General features: G+C 36.8%; 1 protein-coding gene across 1 annotated transcript in view; it reads right to left on the bottom strand.

Annotated features, from left to right (window-relative positions):
- The window catches only part of TBPL2 (TATA-box binding protein like 2), a 95,966-nt gene extending 82,760 nt beyond the window's left edge, over positions 1-13,206 (bottom strand). Inside the window, exons 1-2 of the mRNA XM_074365490.1 lie at positions 13,144-13,206; positions 9,155-9,214 (exon numbers count right to left, since the gene is read on the bottom strand). The gene's annotated coding sequence lies outside the window, so the exon portion shown is untranslated. The remainder of the gene's footprint in view (positions 1-9,154; positions 9,215-13,143) is intronic.
- Between the last annotated feature and the right edge of the window lie 1,105 nt (positions 13,207-14,311).

Genomic DNA, 14,311 nt, shown 5'->3' with positions numbered 1-14,311 from the left:
GAGAAAATATTTGATCCTTGGTAAGCATATACAATCATGGGCATAGATGTGCTTGGGTGTACTAGTGTGTAGCCTACAGGCAAAGTGTTTCAAGGCAGTGCATAGTACAGAGAATGGAGAAAGCCAGTAAGTTTGGAGAACGAGTTAAGTGGAGGCTGGTAAAGAGAGTTTCCACTGATCAAGCAAAACACTTTGGAAGTTCAAAGGAAGAAAGAAAATCTTGTAGCTTCCTACATGAAGTGGCTTTGAAATGGGCCTATAAGAATGGATAAAATATTTCTCTTCACTGGAAAAAAAATTTGGAGAGAATATAATGAACCTCAGTGTACAGATCACACAGCTTTAACAATTATCAACAATGACCAGCCTTGTTTCGTCTATGTCCTTCAACTTCCCCCACTGGAAACATTGGTACAGTTTTGTTTTGTTTTTACTTTTTTCCCCCAAATTGAAGTATAACACAGGTATAGGAAAACACCTAACTTAGCAACACAGCTCAAAGAAATTTTATATATGTATATACCAGTGTAACTACCACTCGGATCAAGACAGGACATTCTGCCTCAAAAAGCTGGGGAAGAAAAAGATACAGAACATTCCTAACTTACTAGAAGGCTTCTTTATGTCCCTTTCTAGTCAATGCTGCCCCACTCCAAAAGATAACCACTGTTCTGACCAGTATCACTATAAATTAGTTTTGCCTGCTCTTGAATTTCATATAAATGGAATGATATAATATGTACTCTGTTGTGTCCAGCTTCTTTTAATCAATGTCATGTCTATGAGACTTATCCATATGGTTGCATGTAATAGTAGTTTGATTTTTTATTGCTTTATAATATTTCATTACGTGAATACTCTACATTATTTTTAATCCATTCTATTGTTGATGGACATATGGGTTGTTTCTAGTTTTTCCTTTGAATCTTTTTGTGCATGTCTTTTGGTGGATATATGCACTCATTTCTGTTGGGTATATTTACTGGAGTGGAGTTTCTGAGTTGTAGAATACAAATGTTTATCTTTAAGTGCTGTAAATTTCCCAAAGTGTTTGTACCAATTAATACTCCCACCACCAAGGTAAAGCATTTCTTTCAGTTGCTCTACATCCTTGCCAACATTTAGTATTCTCTTTAGCCATTCTAGAGGGGGTATAGTGGTAATCATTAGTCCTTTCTTCATCTTCGTTTTTTTTTTAAATTAGATACTTATGTTTATTATGTAAGTTCATGAGGAGGTAGTTAAAATGGGGTCATTAGAATGGGCCCTAATCCAATATGATTGGTGTCCTTATAAGAAGAGATAAGAGCACAAGTGCACAGAGGAAAGACCATGTGAAGACCCCATAAGAAGGTGGCCATCTGCAAGCCAAGGAGAGAGTCCTCAGAAGTATCCAAACTTGCTGACATTTTGATCTTGAACTTCTAGCCTCTAGACTGTGAGAAAATTAATTTCTATTGTCTAAGACAATCAGCCCATGGAATTTTATTGTGAGAATCCTAGCAAACCAATACATATGGTAAGGGTATGTTTAATTTTATAAAAATCTGCCAAGCTGTTTTCTAAAATGGTGTACCATTTTTGCATTATCACAGGCAATGTATGAGTTTCAGTTGCTCAGTATCCTTGTCACTGCTTGGTATTGTCAGAATTTTTAATTTTAGCAATCATGTGTGTAGTGGGATCTAATTATGTTTTAAATTAGCAATTCCCTAACGACTTAATAACATTGAACATCTTTAATTCTTATTTGTTGCTCAGTGTAGCTTTAATTCGCAAATTTCTGATGATTAGTTATATTGGACATATTTCTATATGCTTATTGCCCATTTGGATAACATCATTTGTAAAGTGCCTATTTCAGTATTTTGTCCATTAAAAACAAATAGGATGTCTGCCTTTTCCTTTCAGAGTTATGGGAGCTTTTTTCATATTCTAGAGACAAAGACTTTGCTGGATACATGTATTACAAACATCTTCTCCCAGCTCTACCTTGAATTTCAATCTCTTAATGGTGTTTTTCGATGAAAAGAAGCTCTTCATTTTAATGAAGTGCAATTTTTAACTTTTTGTTTTATGCGTATACTTTTTCCTCTTATTTAATAAACTTTTGTCTACCTCAAGATTATGAAGATATTCTCCTGTGTTTTCTACTAAAAGTACTATCTTTTCATATTTAGGGCTACAATCCATTTTAAATTAATTTGTATGTGTATATAGTGTGAGACAGGCATCACATTTTCCTTGTCCAATTTATCCACCACTATTTACTGAAAGGATAGAATGTGTAAAATTTAAACTATGGATATTATGTGAGGAATGGAAGGCGGTGATATTCCAACATGAGGGAATTGAAAGCAGTGCCACAAGAATAATTTATTTAGGAATAAGTAAGTAGGTATGTTTAAGGTGGATATCAAACTTCAACATTCACAAGTATTATGTATTAAAAACGTTAAGTCCTGGATATCCCTCCTCCCCCAGAATTCAGACCAGTGGGTCTGATGTGGATCACAGATAATTTGTGGACTACACTTTGAGAGATGCTGGTAAAGGCCTGGCAGGTGCTATAGGTCTCTGTCTTTTTCAGATCATGCTGATATAATTACTTTTAAAACTTTGTGGACTTCCTGAGTGTTAATTTATAATCCATTCCATTATATAAAAGCCAGGCAGACAAATCTTCTTGAAATAAGCTTTTATCTACCTTGGACTCCTTGTGAAGTTGCTGTGGGACAATGGCCTTAGATTCTTAGACGCCCCACTGCTTAAACAGAGACAGTCTGTATGATACACTCTTAAAATCTTTAGAAGTCCTTCTGTCTGTCTGAGAGAATCTACGAGACACCACCTTAAACCTCTCTGACGTCTTAATAAAGGATCTTGCAGTTCTATCCTAGATTCAATTTCTGCTTTGAAGCCATTTAAAAATTGTTTGCCACCTACGATAGACTCCTACAACTGATGGGACAAGATTAACTACAAGAATTATGAAAAGAAATGGGAAAAAATTTGGGAATCATTCAAACCTGATGCTTTGTGTGATGCTTCAGCTGTTGATTTATACTTCTTCCAATCAAAACATCTTTTTTTCTTTTTCAGAGATATGTGTTATTTCTCTTTTCTCATTCTAAACAACTTTTGACAAAAGTATTCATTGAACTTTTCACTGGAGTATCAGTGCTTGGATCTGAGCTTTTCACTAATCTTGACATTATATCCTCTATTGTCAGGCTGGAAGCTGAATGGAGTTTGTTGCTGTTGACCTTTATGCTTCTGTAATTTGGTTTCTTTTCAATCTCCTGAACTAACGGGAATTCAGATCTCCTGTAACAGTCCCAGTGCACTCAGTAGAAGAAAATAAGTTACAAAAAGTAAATTTTAAAGTCAAAGAAGGGAAAAAGTGGTAAAAACAACAATAACTTTCATTGGCTTCGAGCTGACAGTAGAAATCTCCTCTCCTGGCAATTTTATAGGAGGTAAACTGACAAACCCTGGTATGAGTTTCTAAGCATGATGAAAATTTCTTGGTTAGTATGTAAATTTGCAGTTCATTGTTTCTGCAAATTCTGCTTTTCTTTATTGCTGTCCTTGAAAGATTAGAGCTGATTCGTAAGAATATAACACAAGACTAGTGATCTATTTGTCCCATTATTTGATTGATAGTAGTACCAATGGAGGTTTTGTGGGAGCGTATTGTTTTACCTCAGTTGCTTCTGACATGAAATGAAAAGAAAAAAACTTAATCTTGAGTTCTACTCTGTGATTGGTGCTATAAGCCAGCTCCATCTGCAAACAGATCTTCTGACAATCACTGATGTCATTATCCAGACAAAATAGAAAATGAGACTGATGTTCAATACTTAGAAGACCAGGGTCCCTCATCAACAAGCCCTCATTGAGTAGTGATTTCTGATGGGATATTAAAGAACACTGAGCTTTTTCTAGGTTTGGAAAGTTAGAGCTCACAATCATACAATCACAAGCAAAAAATAAACTACTTGTTGGATTCAACGTGTAAGTATAATTTTTGGTCAGCTAAAGAAATGAATGCTTGGTGAGCATGACAAATCATAAACTAAACTAAACTAAACTAAAACAAAAATAATAAAATTTAAATAACAAAGCATTGCAAATAAACATGAAATATTTGGGTTGGATTAGATGCTTTCTATGATCTCTTGCAGATCTAACATAAATTTTCCATAGTGCTAGAAAAATTAGGTTAGTGAGAATTCACAAAAAAGATACAAGTCAAAGTACTACATTCATGTCCTGGAAAATATGTGAAAATATGAGTAAAGGGCATAAATGAGCATGACATCCAGGGTTTTCTCTTTAACTTGCCAAGGAAGCATAACTGTCCTTAAAGACATGTGAAACATTGAAGATAATGTTTATGAGGAGAAGTGAGCAAACGAAGGAGCAAGCCAACGTTAGCATCAGACATTTCTCTCTGGGATGCAAAATAAGTTTGTGTGTCATCAAGGAAATATTTTGTGAGGGTAGGGATGGATTTAGCCTGACATAAACAAGATCTACTCTAAAGCAAATTTGCTGAATGCCTTCAATGTCTCAGGGAATATAGTTGAGTGACCAGCTGTCCCAGTTTGCCTGGGACTGGGGTGTTTCCTGGGATGGGAGACCTTGAGTGATAAAACTGGGAAAATCTCAGGCAAACTGGTACAAGTTGGTCACCTGAGTTATGACAAAACCTAGCAGAAGTCAGATCCCATTGGGAGTACAGCTCCATCACTCCAATCAGTAGAATGTATCCCTCTTCTCATTCAATAGCTTGAGAAAACACAAAATAGGCAGATGGAAGCCTCAACTTTCACTTCAAATACAATTACATTGTGTCTCCTGGTAGAAGCCTTCTTCCTTTGGGAGCTAAGACCTCTAAAGCTGCGGAGATCAGAAGCAAAATTTTTGTAAGCAGATAATTAGTTGAATAATGAGAAGAACCACTCTGACTTCTTCCCCTTGGTTTCTGTACTTATACACTTTGTCTGTGGGATTAAATAAAAAAAAGACTACCACACAATCTATGCCAGTGCCACCTCTCCTTCATTCACACCTATTGTCTCATAAGAAATTCCACCTAATCGAACAAGAAAAAAATTGAGCCTGGTTTGGGGATGCAACAACATGTGGGTACCAGCTGAAGGTAAACTGCTTTAGAATCACAACCCCATTCAGGGGTGGCCCTGGAGAACTATGAAGAGGAAAAATTTTCCCAGTGGGCAGAAAATCAAGCCATACATCTGGTATGCACTTTTCCTGGAAGGAGAGATGCTTATATATTTACATCTACATAAATTCATGGGCCGGAGGTCAGGGACTTGGAAGGTACAAGATTGGAGAATTGATAACAAGAAGGTTTGGGAAGGAGGCACGTGGATGTGCTCACTTAATAATGGACGTAGAATTTAAGGGTATTTCTTTCCCATGAAAATGCTCAGCTAGGGCATAAGATTGCAATTCACTATAATCAGGTAGGCAAGATGGGCTCCTAGGATATACCAGTGTCTTTCCTCAGCCAACCTGCAATTTGTTCAGTGAGCTCATAAGTCAAGTGGTAGTAGCAGAGATGGAGCTTACACAGGATTCAAGCACATGAACTTCTTCTCACCAAGATTAATCTGTCTACCACCACTGCTAAGTGCCCAGACTACAAACAGCAGAAACCTACACTGAACCCTGGTATGACATCATACGCTGGGGGGAATAGCAGCCATCAGACAGCAGGTTGATTTTATGAAACACCTTCCATCTTGAAGGGAGGACTGATTGGTCCTTACTGGAATAGCCACTCATTCTAGATATGGATTAATTTTCCCTGCATGCAAAGCTTCTGCCATCATCATCATCTGTCTACTTACTGAAAGCCTATTCACTGTCACACAATCCCACACATTATTCTGACAAAGAGACTTATTTCACAGCAAAAAAAAAAAAAAGTGAGGCAAGGGATTTACTAGAAGTAGCTGACATTATAGAATAGTTGGAATGGAATGGCTAGCAAAGACCCAGTTTTGGTAACAAATAAGAGACAGAGACAATGTCTTGCAATATTAAGATGCTCTTCTACAAGATGGAATATGTACTCTGAATTGGTTACCAATGTGTATGGCTCTTTTTTTTAAACTCATTTGTGCCTTCAGAACCTTTTTAAGCTAGATCTTACATAAACCACATAAACCATATTTTTTTGATGATGAACAACCTTTCCAATGACAACATTTTTGGGTTGATGGGTCAGATTACACCCAATTCACAATAGGCAGCTCAGGTCACCTGGTCGGTTGGTGTTCCACGATCAGGTGCTCAGTTGATTAGAGGACAATGGCATTCAGCATATCCCCAAACCTAGAAGTCTGCACTCTGATTCTCCCATTGAGACTTGCCAATGGCTTTACATAGTATCCTCATCTTCTCTGATGGGTCTTCTGGGTCCAGGGCTCAACTGACAAGATGGCACACAGTCCTTAGACCTACTACAGAGTTCCTTCCAGATTTGGGCCCTACTCAAAATTAGCATAACTAGTTGCCCAGTAAATGAGTTAGAGTAGCAGACCCAAATGTGGTATATGTTGCCTCCAGAATCCAAAGATACCCTGATGGTTAATTTCATGTGTCAACTTGACTAGGACATGATACTCAGATATTTGGTCAAACATTATTCTAGGTGTTTCTGTGAAAGTATTTTTTAGGTGAAATTAATATTTTCATCTGTTGACTCTGGGTAAAGCAGATTATTCTCCATAAGGTGTGTGAGCCTCATTCAATCAGTTGAAGGCCTTAAATGAGAAAATCTGACCTCCCCAAAAGAAGAGTGAATTTTACCAGCAGACTGCCTTGGGACTTGAATTGCAATGTTCACTCTTCCCTAGGTCTCCAGCCTGCCTGCCCACCTGCAAGATTTTGGACTTGCCAGCCTCCACAATCATGTGAATGAATAGTTTACCAATTCCTTAACATCAATCAATTGCTCTTCTCTCTCTCTCTTTCTCCCTCTCTCTCTCTCTCCCCACATGGTTTTATTTCTCTGGAGAATTCTGACTAATATAGATGCCTTTTCCTTAGTGGTAGGCATTGCAAAATGCAGCAATTTGGCCTTTGCTTCAAAATACAGATTATAATATAAGACCAGGGAGGTACTGCAAAGGGACAAGGCTGGAACCCTGAGGAACATCAACACAGAAGTGATAGAGAAGACAAACTCAAAAACAGACTGAGAAGAAGCTTAAGACTAGAGAGGAGGAAAAGAGAGGGCAGAAGAGCCATGTGGGTGAGGTCACCAAGGTCAAGGAAAGAGAAGTCTTTTGAGAAGTAATCAGCAGTGTCACATGACAGAGAGGAGTTAGCAGCAGGGAGGTCATTGGTGACTTTGAGGAGAAGCGTTTCAGAGTCAAGTTGTGGGTGCAGAAGCAGGTTACCGGAGTATAAGGAGTGAGTGAATGGGTAGTCACAATACAGTCAAGTAAGTTGCACCGTATCCAATCAATCAGAAACCTGGCTTTGTAGGGGATGGGGTTGATGGGCAGTCTGGAGTTTGAAGGAATTGTTTTCCTCCTCCTTTAAGTGGAGAGATCCTTGAATGCACTAATGGCTGATAGAGACGGAAAGGCTGAAGATACAGACAGAAAGGGCATTGCTGATGGACTGAGGCCTCTGCGGAGGCCCAGAGGGCTGGCATCCAGAGCTGTGTGTCATGAGAGTCAGCCTCCAGAGGAATTATTCTACAGCCTTCACAGAATAATGATTTGCAATGAAGCTTGCAGTCTGTTTACCTTTCTCATAAAATTTCCAAAACAATATATGGAAGTACCAAAAGGTGGCTTTTAAAAATTGTTCACCCAGATCAAAGGAAATTGGTAAACTGAAGACATGGTCAGAAATAAATGGAACAAAGCCTGGGAAAGGATAGTTACAGGGTTGTCAGATGATGGAGAAGAAAAACACTGGGCAAGGACTGGCTGGGATGTAAGAGTTATCATGAAGAGCTGAATATGAGCAAGCAAATAGCAGTCTGATTTAAAAAGTAGGCACCATTCTGGAAGACACAAATTTTCAAATGCACGTTTTATATTCAAAACCTAACATGATGCTGTGTATGTTGCAAATATTGCTGACTTGGTTTGATTTCTTGCTACTGATTTGCCCTCACCAGGTCACACTCTTAAGAATTATTTGGGCAGCAGTGGTGATGGTTTATGCTGAAATACTCATGTTCTCTCGCCTGATTCCTCAGGCCAAGGTTCATCCCTGCAACTTGGCTGGTTAGAGTGAAGTTTGTACAGGCAGCAGTGTGAAAGAGAGTAATTTTTTTTCTTTATGTGATACTAAGCAGTCTGCATGTTGACCACATTTTTTATTTAGGCCTCACTGAATAGTTAATACTAATCAACTGATCTAACTTAGTAAACACGTAAATCTTGTCACTTAATATTCTTTTACCCTGCACGTTACTTAGGTCTCTTATTAGTAAAAGTGTAGCATCCACTATTAAAGAGGGCTGTGAAAAATGTTAAGAGAGGATTGCAGAGATGAGGAGAGAACTGAAAGATAAGACCTGGGAATAACTGGATTAGAGAAAGGAGAAAACCACAAGGATGATTTTAACGAACTCTTCAAGTATTTATGGAGAAATGGGATCCTCACAAAACATACAAAATGGCTTAAAACCACACAGATTTTATCCTCACATTTTTCTGTTTCCTGAAAATTTTCTACAACAACCATATGTCTCTTTTGGATTTTTTCCTCAGCGTTTTATTGTGAAAAATTTCAAACATATAGAAAAGTTGAAAAACAGTGCAATATACACCAGTACACCTACCTCTTAGACACAACAGTTGCTGACATTTTTACATATTGCCTTTCTCTATGCATATTTTGGCTGGATCATTTGAAAGTATGTTATAGACATCATGAGTTTTACTCCAAAATAATTCAACAGGTGTTTCTGAAAAATATGGGTATTCTATATAATTATATACTGCAACCACATATATTAGTATACCCTCAAAAATTAACAATAGTCCTTTAATATTATCCAATACCCAGTCCATACTTAAGTAACTCCAATTTGTACTCAGAATATCTTTTGTAACATTTTTTTTGCAAGAGGATCCAATCAAGAATAACTTACCACAGTTCTTTGGTTCGTCTTTTAAAATATGCGATAGTCTCGCCAACTTCATGAGTTAATCTTAAAGTCAGAAAACATAGATGTTAAAAAACAGAACATTATCTAAAATTTTTGCATGTGTTACTTCATTTGGTATTTACAATCATGGTTACAATAAAAATATGCATAGCTTTTAAGAATGGAAGAAATTTTAAAATATTATCTGGATCATCTCTGCATGTGAATCTCAGGGCAGGTATTTTTTTAAAAACTGCCTTCTATTTATTTATTTGTTACCAAATGTTTTTTTTTTTAACAATGAATGTGCAATTAAAACTGTGTCCAAGATTGAATTCAGAACATAGAAGAATTACACAACAGTGAGGGTCAGTAAATATTAAACACTGAAATAGTTGTTTGAAGAAGAATGTTGAATTATATTTAAAGTTTTTAGATAAGAACAATTTCTACCTATCTGGTGGGGATAAAAGTGATTTGGCTTGAGGTGAGAGGAAAGTCCTCAAATCTTCTTTTTTTATGCTGTAAAAACAAGTTATAACCTAGCCTGTTGGCATGTGGGGGGTAGTCTGGTAGACTGGAAGAAGCTTGGATTTTGGAGTTTCAGACTCAGCTTTGCCCCTTACTAGCCATTTGGTCTAGGCAAGTTACCTGATTTTTTGAGCCCGCTTTCTCCACTGTAAAATGAGTGCAATTACATTTTACTTGATTGTTGTTAGCATTACCAATTACATACATTATATGAAAAGTAGCTAATATAGTAGTTATCTTTCAGTATAATTAAGGTTGAATGTCTTTTTTTTATGTTGAGTAAGAACATGTAATAAGGTGTTTGTTTATTATAAAAGTTATATACCATTTTATAGTTTAAAAATATTTAAAAATACATAATCTCATTTAATTCTCACACTAATCCTTTGAGCCAAGTGTCTTCCTAAAATTGTAGTATATTTTATTGTACTATAAATAGCAATGGGAATGAATGATCTACAACAACATGGATGGATCTCACAAATAGTGTTGGCTACAAAGCCAGACTCAAAGTAGTATATATTGTATGGCTTTATTCATATAAAATTGAAAAAGGCAATATTTAATTATATATTCACAAGTCAAGATAGTGGAGAGGAGGGTGGAAGTAGTAACTGAAATGGTATACCAGGGGAGACCTTCTGGAGTGTTGCCAATTTTCTGTTTCTAGACCTGGTTTAGTAATGCTTCACTGATTGATTGATTGATTTTTTAATTGAAGTACAGCAGGTTTAACAATGTTGTGTTAGTTTCTTGTGTACAGAATAGTGATTTAGTTATACATATAAATATTCCTTTTCAGTCTTTTTATTATAGGTTATTACAAGACATTGAATTAGTTCCCTGTGCTATACATTAAGATCTTGTTGCTTATCTAGTTTACATATTGTAGTTAGTATCTGCAAATCCCAAACTCCCAATTTATTACACCCTACCCCTTTCCCCTTCAGTAACCATAAGTTTGTTTTCTATGTCTGTGAGTCTGTTTGTTTTATAAATAAGCTCATTTGTGTTTTTTTTTTAGATTCCACATATAATGACATCATATTGTATTTTTCTTTCTCTTTCTGACTTACTTTACTTAGTATAATAACATCTAGGTCCATCCACGTTACCACAAATGGCATTATTTCATTCTTTTATATGGCCGAGTAGTATTCCATTGTATGTATACTCCACAACTTCTTTATCCAATCATCTGTCAATGGACATTTAGGTTGTTTCCATGTCTTTGCTGTTGTATATAGGGTGGCTATGAATGTTGGGGTGCATGTATCTTTTTGAATTAGAGTTTCCTCCAGATCCATGTCCAGGAGTGGGATTGCTAGATCACATGGTAAGTCTATTTTTAGTTTTTAAAAGGAAACTCCATACTGTTTTCCACAGTGGCTGTACCAAACTACATTCCCATCAACAGTGTAGGAGGGTTCCCTTTTCTCCACAGCCTCTCCAGCACTTATTGTTTGTGGACTTTTTAATGATGGCCATTCTGAACTGTGTAAAGTGATACCTCAGTGTAGTTTTGATTTGTATTCTCTGATAATTGTGAAGCCAAGTACTCTTATCTTTAATTAATGAAAGAAGAAATGAAAGGTCTGAGAAGTGAAGTGACTTGTCCAAAGTCACAGAGCAAAAAGGAGCAGAGCTGGGGAACAAAACTAGGTTCTGTGATTGCAAATTCAGTATTTAACAGAAATCCTTAGAAGGAAGCATATAAAATCATGAAATCAAGAATCAAAGATCCTTTAAAGATTGTTTCTTTCAATTGCTAGATGTACTTGGACAAAATGTATGTATTTCAATATTATATTTTTTTGGTTAGAAGAGTTTACCTAATGCTGGCTGGCAGCCAATTTAATATTTCTGATTTAATTTAGTGTTATCTATATGCTCATTATTTATGCTAATGACAAAAAATATAATAAGTAAGGGAATCCTATATATAAATGAACACTCACATATTATTTTTATTTTATTTAAATTTTGTTGGGGGGGAGGTTATTAGGTTTATCTATTTTATTTTTTAATGGAGGTACTGGGGATTGAACCCATGACTCGTGCATGCTAAGCATGCACTCTTGCCACTGAGCTATACCCTCCCCCTGAAAACTCACATTTTAATTGTTTGTACATCTAAAAGTTTATACTTTGGGAGTCAACGTAGTGCAGTGGCACATGCACAGGAGTTGGAGTCAAACAGATCTGGGTTCAGGTGCTGGTTTTTGAACTCTGTGTCCTTGAGCTAGTTAGTTATTCAGTGCAAGCTAGTCCTACAGTATTAGTACTAGTACCATAGGGTTGTTTTGATGATTGTGTGTGCTAATGTATGTTAAACACGTGCATGTGCAGAATGAATACTGATTCCTCTTTCCTCATTTAATCTATCAGTTTCCAATCACTGGACAGCCTTTGAAGATAGGAGACATGAAGGTACCCTCAATAATGTTAAATTATGTTACAAAGAAGCTTTACCTTCCTGCTTATTTCTGCACAAATTTCCCTTGAAAGTTCCAGTGATGTCTCAGACCTGGAATCTTCCCTTTACTTTTAATTCTCGGGATTGTATGGGCAAAGTGGAAATTCCCTTCTGCTTAAATGAGACTCTAAGATTTCTTGCAGCTATTTAGAAATGGAAGAAAAATGTTCTGCTTATCTATTATTGTACAACAAGCCATCCAAAAATTATATAGGGTCAGAAATTCAAGGAGGGCTTGGCTGGGTGGTTATTTAGCTCCATGAAGTACAGACTAGGATCCATTGGTGGTATTTAGCTTGTGGCATGGATTGTCTAGGGTTCTAGAAGTCTCCATTCATGTCTGGCACCTTGGTGGGGACAGATGGAAGGCTGGGCCCAGCTAGTTCCTTCTTTCTCCCCGTGTAGTCTCAAGGCCTCTCTACATGGTCTCTCCAGCAAGGTAGTTGGACTTTCCCACATGGAAGCTTAGGGCTCTAAGATCAACAGTTCAAGAGACAGGAAGTGGAATTGCCCATCTCTTATAATCTGTGCCCAGAACTTGGCACAGTGTTACTTCTGGCATATCCTACTGGTCACATCAGTCACAGAGCCCTCCAAGATTCAAAAGGAGGGGACACAGATCCCACCTCTCCATGCAGAGTGGCAAGTAATGTATGGTCAACTTTAGTTCATTATGGAATCACTCAAATGCCATATGCTTGAAGAGACTACATGTCAAAGGGGAACAATGTAGACTTCTCATAAGCAGTTATGTGTCAGATGCTTTGTTAGAATAGCTGATTACTTCTAGATATGCAACTGTAGATGTTTTTTATGAACTCCCTGACTCCATTATTTGGGTGGAGAAGATGGACCTGGAATCTTCCCTTTACTTTTAGTCCTGTGAAATGCTTCCATTATACTTTCACCTCTGCCATCCCTGAAATGGTGGAGTAGAAGATGTAATATGTAACTCATACATTATTCAAATCTCTACATAACTCACCAGTTCTGGGAAGTCTTCCCTAGACAAAACAGGAATAGCCGGCTTTCTCTCTACCTGCTGAAGAGATGTGTACTATGTGCCTTTAAAACTTCTCCAAAATTCAGAAAAAGATTATTACATGCTAAAAGTCAGAAGGCAATCTCCAGTAAATTGCACTTTGTTAAACTGAGAGAGAGAGAGACAGAGACAGAGACAGAGACAGAGACAGAGAGAGAGAGAAAGGAATATTATCTAGATAACAGTGCTACACTTTATCATTTTCAATAAAATTTAATTTCTTAGTTGTTAAAACTAGAGGTACTTCAGATGCTGGAAGTGCTAATCCTTTTTTTTTTTTAAGCAAGTTAGTTGCCGCTTCAGTAACATTAGAGGGTAGTAAGCAGTAACCAAGGTTAATTTTATCTTAGGTTAATTATATGTGTTAATTATAGTTAATGATAATACATTATATTATACTTCAAAACTTAGAGGGCAGATCTTAATTCCTAAAAGAGCTTATCATGTATAACAGTCCTAGTAAATCTTTCTGTATGGATGTGAATAAATAGAAAGCTTATAAAGAATGAAGCATGCAGTCACTTGCCTTTTAAAAAGTCAAAGTCCAATCACTCAGAGAAGTTGAAAGAACTGATACATTTATGCTTCTTTGCTTCAAACTATGGAAAATACCACAAAAATAAATAAAATATTATCACAAAAATAAGTGATCCCTCACTACCAGAAATGGTATATTTAGAGTAAACATGTCTCTAAACTCCATTTATTTACTTAAGTCAGAAAAGAAATTTTTTATTCTAACCTAAAACCTGCTTTAGTATCAACCAGAGGAAATTAGATGATTGTTTGTAGGCTAATCAAGAATCCTTAAACTCCTTTTTGGAAATGATATATTTTCCTCTTTGTATTAAGAGACTAATGGCTTCAGTGAAGCTGGATCTTTTGGCACAGGCTCAGGAGAAGCCAGCGGTTTAGAGATAGATTGCTTTGAGGGCATTGAAACCACTGAGGTGCTGAGTAACTCTACTGAGAAAGAAAAGAGAGGGCAGCCCTTATGGAGTTAAAATAAGACAGAGAATGCTTCATTGGAGAACACAGTGGCTGAAGACTGGCAGAATTCTCAACATCTCAGGCTACCACATACTGTTCAGTTTTCATTTGTACTTTGGAG

The sequence above is a fragment of the Camelus bactrianus genome, chromosome 6 (genome assembly GCF_048773025.1).
Source record: "Camelus bactrianus isolate YW-2024 breed Bactrian camel chromosome 6, ASM4877302v1, whole genome shotgun sequence".
In the NCBI taxonomy this organism is placed as follows: domain Eukaryota; kingdom Metazoa; phylum Chordata; class Mammalia; order Artiodactyla; family Camelidae; genus Camelus; species Camelus bactrianus.
This window is presented reverse-complemented; position numbering and strand designations above follow the sequence as displayed.